Source organism: Phytophthora infestans, genomic scaffold, assembly GCF_000142945.1.
Source record: "Phytophthora infestans T30-4 supercont1.25 genomic scaffold, whole genome shotgun sequence".
Lineage (NCBI taxonomy): Eukaryota > Oomycota > Peronosporomycetes > Peronosporales > Peronosporaceae > Phytophthora > Phytophthora infestans.
This window is the reverse complement of record NW_003303734.1, coordinates 1,072,843-1,079,541: the sequence shown is the minus strand read 5'-3', so window position 1 is coordinate 1,079,541 and position 6,699 is coordinate 1,072,843.

Genomic DNA, 6,699 nt, shown 5'->3' with positions numbered 1-6,699 from the left:
CGGTTTTGCCGTTTGTGTGTTGGTGTAGTCTCGACGTCAAACGACTCGGGTGTGTGGCGATGGCTGGTGACTTGTTTGGACGAGTCAGCTCGCTGTTGGCGCTTGGATGAATAGTTGAAGGCCAAACGTGCAATTCGATGCAAGAAGCGGGTGGTAGAGGATAGTGCAAGTGCATGCAAATGTGCTGTATGTGAATGCGTGACTATATCGCGCGTGGGGGCGTCATAAATTGGTGTCAAAGGTGGAGGTTAGATTATAGATTTGCTGGGCGCATAGCGCAGTGGTAGCGCGTCCGCTTTGCAAGCGGAAGGCCCCGGGTTCAATCCCCGGTGTGTCCAACTCTTTGTTCGACTCACCTCCACTTGCACGCTGTGCTGGGGCGCCTACGACAACACCGCGCCATTATGCTTCTCCGCGAGGCAAACCATACATCTGGCTCTGTTTCCAACAGCTGCGCAGGCATACTGGTTAGGGCTGCTTAGCCTACCTCGTAGCCCGACTCATTGCGGGACAAGCTCGCTTTACGGCGTAGTCAAACAGCAGACACCCCTCAACCGTCGACTGAAGCCAGCGGCACAATCGTCGATCTGTCGAGTTCGTCCTACCACCACGCCGGTTTTGCCGTTTGTGTGTTGGTGTAGTCTCGACGTCAAAAGGACTCGGGTGGTGTGGCGATGGCTGGTGACTTGTTTTGGACGAGTCAGCTCGCTGTTGGCGCTTGGATGAATAGTTGAAGGCCAAAACGTGCAATTCGATGCAAGAAGCGGGTGGTAGAGGATAGTGCAAGTGCATGCAAATGTGCTGTATGTGAATGCGTGACTATATCGCGCGTGGGGGCGTCATAAATTCGTGTCGAAGGTGGAGGTTAGGTTATCGATTTGCTGGGCGCATAGCGCAGTGGTAGCGCGTCCGCTTTGCAAGCGGAAGGCCCCGGGTTCAATCCCCGGTGTGTCAACTCTTTGTTCGACTCACCTCCACTCGCACGCTGTGCTGGGGCGCCTACGACAACACCGCGCCATTATGCTTCTCCGCGAGGCAAACCATACATCTGGCTCTGTTTCCGACAGCTGCGCAGGACTACTGGTTAGGGCTGCTTAGCCTATCTCGTAGCCCGATCTCTTTGCGGGACAAGCTCGCTTTACGGCGTAGTCAAACAGCAGACACCCCTCAACCGTCGACTGAAGCCAGCGGCACAATCGTCGGTCTGTCGAGTTCGTCCTACCACCACGCCGGTTTTGCCGTTTGTGTGTTGGTGTCGTTTCGACGTCAAAGGCTCGGGTGTGTGGCGATGGCTGGTGACTTGTTTGGATGAGTCAGCTCGCTGTTGGCGCTTGGATGAATAGATGAAGGCCAAACGTGCAATTCGATGCAAGAAGCGGGTGGTAGAGGATAGTGCAAGTGCATGCAAATGTGCTATATGTGAATGCGTGACTATATTCGCGCGTGGGGCGTCATAAATTCGTGTGGGAGGTGGAGGTTAGGTTACCGATTTGCTGGGCGCATAGCGCAGTGCAAGCGGAAGGCCCCGGGTTCAATCCCCGGTGTGTCCAACTCTTTGTTCGACTCACCTCCACTCGCACGCTGTGCTGGGGCGCCTACGACAACACCGCGCCATTATGCTTCTCCGCGAGGCAAACCATACATCTGGCTCTGTTTCCGACAGCTGCGCATGACTGGTAAAGACTGGCTAGTCTACCTCGTAGCCCGACTCATTGCGGGACAAGCTCGCTTAACGGCGTAGTCAAACAGCAGACACCCCTCAACCGTCGACTGAAGCCAGCGGCACAATCGTCGGTCTGTCGAGTTCGTCCTACCACCACGCCGGTTTTGCCGTTTGTGTGTTGGTGTCGTTTCGACGTCAAAGGCTCGGGTGTGTTGCGATGGCTGGTGACTTGTTTGGATGATTCAGCTCGCTGTTGGCGCTTGGATGAATAGATGAAGGCCAAACGTGCAATTCGATGCAAGAAGCGGGTGGTAGAGGATAGTGCAAGTGCATGCAAATGTGCTATATGTGAATGCGTGACTATATCGCGCGTGGGGCGTCATAAATTCGTGTGGAAGGTGGAGGTTAGGTTACCAATTTGCTGGGCGCATAGCGCAGTGGTAGCGCGTCCGCTTTGCAAGCGGAAGGCCCCGGGTTCAATCCCCGGTGTGTCCAACTCTTTGTTCGACTCACCTCCACTCGCACGCTGTGCTGGGGCGCCTACGACAACACCGCGCCATTATGCTTCTCCGCGAGGCAAACCATACATCTGGCTCTGTTTCCGACAGCCTCCCCAGGAAATAATGGTTTAGGGCTGCCTTAACCCACCTCCTAGCCCGACTCCATTGCCGGACAGCTCGCTTTAACGCGTAGTCAAACAGCAGACACCTCCTCAACGTCGACTGAAGCCAGCGGCACCAATCGTCGGTCTGTCGAGTTCGGCCCTCTCACCACCGCGGGTTTGCCCGTTTGTGTGTTGGTGTAGTCTCGACGTCAAAAGACTCGGGTGTGTGGCGATGGCTGGTGACTTGTTTGGACGAGTCAGCTCGCTGTTGGCGCTTGGATGAATAGTTGAAGGCCAAACGTGCAATTCGATGCAAGAAGCGGGTGGTAGAGGATAGTGCAAGTGCATGCAAATGTGCTGTATGTGAATGCGTGACTATATCGCGCGTGGGGGCGTCATAAATTCGTGTGGAAGGTGGAGGTTAGGTTATCGATTTGCTGGGCGCATAGCGCAGTGGTAGCGCGTCCGCTTTGCAAGCGGAAGGCCCCGGGTTCAATCCCCGGTGTGTCCAACTCTTTGTTCGACTCACCTCCACTTGCACGCTGTGCTGGGGCGCCTACGACAACACCGCGCCATTATGCTTCTCCGCGAGGCAAACCATACATCTGGCTCTGTTTCCAACAGCTGCGCAGGACTACTGGTTAGGGCTGCTTAGTCTACCTCGTAGCCCGACTCATTGCGGGACAAGCTCGCTTTACGGCGTAGTCAAACAGCAGACACCCTTCAACCGCCGACTGAAGCCAGCGGCACAATCGTCGATCTGTCGAGATCGTCCCACCACCACGCCGGTTTTGCCGTTTGTGTGTTGGTGTAGTCTCGACGTCAAAAGACTCGGGTGTGTGGCGATGGCTGGTGACTTGTTTGGACGAGTCAGCTCGCTGTTGGCGCTTGGATGAATAGTTGAAGGCGAAACGTGCAATTCGATGCAAGAAGCGGGTGGTAGAGGATAGTGCAAGTGCATGCAAATGTGCTGTATGTGTATGCGTGACTATATCGCGCGTGGGGGGCGTCATAAATTCGTGTCAAAGGTGGAGGTTAGGTTATCGATCTGCTGGGCGCATAGCGCAGTGGTAGCGCGTCCGCTTTGCAAGCGGAAGCCCTCGGGTTCAATCCCCGGTGTGTCCAACTCTTTGTTCGACTCATCTCCACTTGCACGCTGTGCTGGGGCGCCTACGACAACACCGCGCCATTATGCTTCTCCGCGAGGCAAGCCATACATCTGGCTCTGTTTCCAACAGCTGCGCATGACTGGTAAAGACTGGCTAGTCTACCTCGTAGCCCGACTCATTGCGGGACAAGCTCGCTTTACGGCGTAGTCAAACAGCAGACACCCCTCAACCGCCGACTGAAGCCAGCGGCACAATCGTCGATCTGTCGAGTTCGTCCCACCACCACGCCGGTTTTGCCGTTTGTGTGTTGGTGTAGTCTCGACGTCAAAAGACTCGGGTGTGTGGCGATGGCTTATGACTTGTTTGGACGAGTCAGCTCACTGTTGGCGCTTGGATGAATAGTTGAAGGCCAAACGTGCAATTCGATGCAAGAAGCGGGTGGTAGAGGATAGTGCAAGTGCATGCAAATGTGCTGTATGTGAATGCGTGACTATATCGCGCGTGGGGGCGTCATATATTCGTGTGGGAGGTGGAGGTTAGGTTATCGATATGCTGGGCGCATAGCGCAGTGGTAGCGCGTCCGCTTTGCAAGCGGAAGGCCTCGGGTTCAATCCCCGGTGTGTCCAACTTCTTTGTTCGACTCACCTTCCACTTGCACGCTGTGCTGGGCGGCTTACGACAACACCGCGCTATTATGCTTCTACGCGAGGCAAGCCATACATCTGGCTTCGGTTTCCAACAGCTGCGCAAGGGACTTACTGGTTAAGGGCTGGCTTAGCCTAACCTTCGTAGCCCGACTTCATTGCGGGACAAGCTTCGCTTTAACGGGCGCAGTCAAACAGCAGGACACCCCCTCAACCGTCGGACTGAAGCCAGGCGGCACAATCGTCGATCTGTCGAGTTTCGTCCTACCACCACCGCCGGTTTTTGCCGTTTGTGTGTTGGTGTCGTCTTCGACGTCAAAAAGACTCGGGTGTGTGGCGATGGCTGGTGACTTGTTTGGACGAGTCAGCTCGCTGTTGGCGCTTGGACAAATAGCTGAAGGCCATACGAGCAATTCGATGCAAGAAGCGGGTGGTAGAGGATAGTGCAAGTGCATGCAAATGTGCTGTATGTGAATGCGTGACTATATCGCGCGTGGGGGCGTCATAAATTCGTGTGGAAGGTGGAGGTTAGGTTATCGATTTGCTGGGCGCATAGCGCAGTGGTAGCGCGTCCGCTTTGCAAGCGGAAGGCCCCGGGTTCAATCTTCGGTGTGGCTAACTCTTTGTTCGACTCACCTCCACTTGCACGCTGTGCTGGGGCGCCTACGACAACACCGCGCCATTATGCTTCTCCGCGAGGCAAACCATACATCTGGCTTTGTTTCCGACAGCTGCGCATGACTGGTAAGGACTGGCTAGTCTACCTCGTAGCCCGACTCATTGCGGGACAAGCTCGCTTTACGGCGTAGTCAAACAGCAGACACCCCTCAACCGTCGACTGAAGCCAGCGGCACAATCGTCGATCTGTCGAGTTCGTCCCACCACCACGCCGGTTTTGCCGTTTGTGTGTTGGTGTAGTCTCGACGTCAAAAGACTCGGGTGTGTGGCGATGGCTTGTGACTTGTTTGGACGAGTCAGCTCGCTGTTGGCGCTTGGATGAATAGCTGAAGGCCAAACGTGCAATTCGATGCAAGAAGCGGGTGGTAGAGGATAGTGCAAGTGCATGCAAATGTGCCTGTATGAGTAATGCGTGCCTATATCGCGCCGTGGAAGCGTCATAAATTCGTGTGGAAGGTGGAGGTTTAGGTTATCGATTTGCTGGGCGCATAGCGCAGTGGTAGCGCGTCCGCTTTGCAAGCGGAAGGCCCCGGGTTCAATCCCCGGTGTGTCCAACTCTTTGTTCGACTCACCTCCACTTGCACGCTGTGCTGGGGCGCCTACGACAACACCGCGCCATTATGCTTCTCCGCGAGGCAAACCATACATCTGGCTCTGTTTCCGACAGCTGCGCAGGACTACTGGTTAGGGCTGCTTAGCCTACCTCGTAGCCCGACTCATTGCGGGACAAGCTCGCTTTACGGCGTAGTCAAACAGCAGACACCCCTCAACCGTCGACTGAAGCCAGCGGCACAATCGTCGGTCTGTCGAGTTCGTCCCACCACCACGCCGGTTTTGCCGTTTGTGTGTTGGTGTCGTCTCGACGTCAAAAGACTCGGGTGTGTGGCGATGGCTGGTGACTTGTTTGGACGAGTCAGCTCGCTGTTGGCGCTTGGATGAATAGATGAAGGCCAAACGTGCAATTCGATGCAAGAAGCGGGTGGTAGAGGATAGTGCAAGTGCATGCAAATGTGCTATATGTGAATGCGTGACTATATCGCGCGTGGGGCGTCATAAATTCGTGTGGAAGGTGGAGGTTAGGTTATCGATTTGCTGGGCGCATAGCGCAGTGGTAGCGCGTCCGCTTTGCAAGCGGAAGGCCCCGGGTTCAATCCCCGGTGTGTCCAACTCTTTGTTCGACTCACCTCCACTTGCACGCTGTGCTGGGGCGCCTACGACAACACCGCGCCATTATGCTTCTCCGCGAGGCAAACCATACATCTGGCTCTGTTTCCGACAGCTGCGCAGGACTACTGGTTAGGGCTGCTTAGCCTACCTCGTAGCCCGACTCATTGCGGGACAAGCTCGCTTTACGGCGTAGTCAAACAGCAGACACCCCTCAACCGTCGACTGTAGCCAGCAGCACAATCGTCGATCTGTCGAGTTCGTCCCACCACCACGCCGGTTTTGCCGTTTGTGTGTTGGTGTCGTTTCGACGTCAAAGGCTCGGGTGTGTGGCGATGGCTGGTGACTTGTTTGGACGAGTCAGCTCGCTGTTGGCGCTTGGATGAATAGATGAAGGCCAAACGTGCAATTCGATGCAAGAAGCGGGTGGTAGAGGATAGTGCAAGTGCATGCAAATGTGCTGTATGTGTATGCGTGACTATATCGCGCGTGGAAGCGTCATAAATTCGTGGTGGAAGGTGGAGGTTAGGTTATCGATTTGCTGGGCGCATAGCGCAGTGGTAGCGCGTCCGCTTTGCAAGCGGAAGGCCCCGGGTTCAATCCCCGGTGTGTCCAACTCTTTGTTCGACTCACCTCCACTCGCACGCTGTGCTGGGGCGCCTACGACAACACCGCGCCATTATGCTTCTCCGCGAGGCAAACCATACATCTGGCTCTGTCTCCGACAGCTGCGCATGACTGGTAAAGACTGGCTAGTCTACCTCGTAGCCCGACTCATTGCGGGACAAGCTCGCTCTACGCGAGTAGTCAAACGGCAGACACCCTCACCGTCGACTG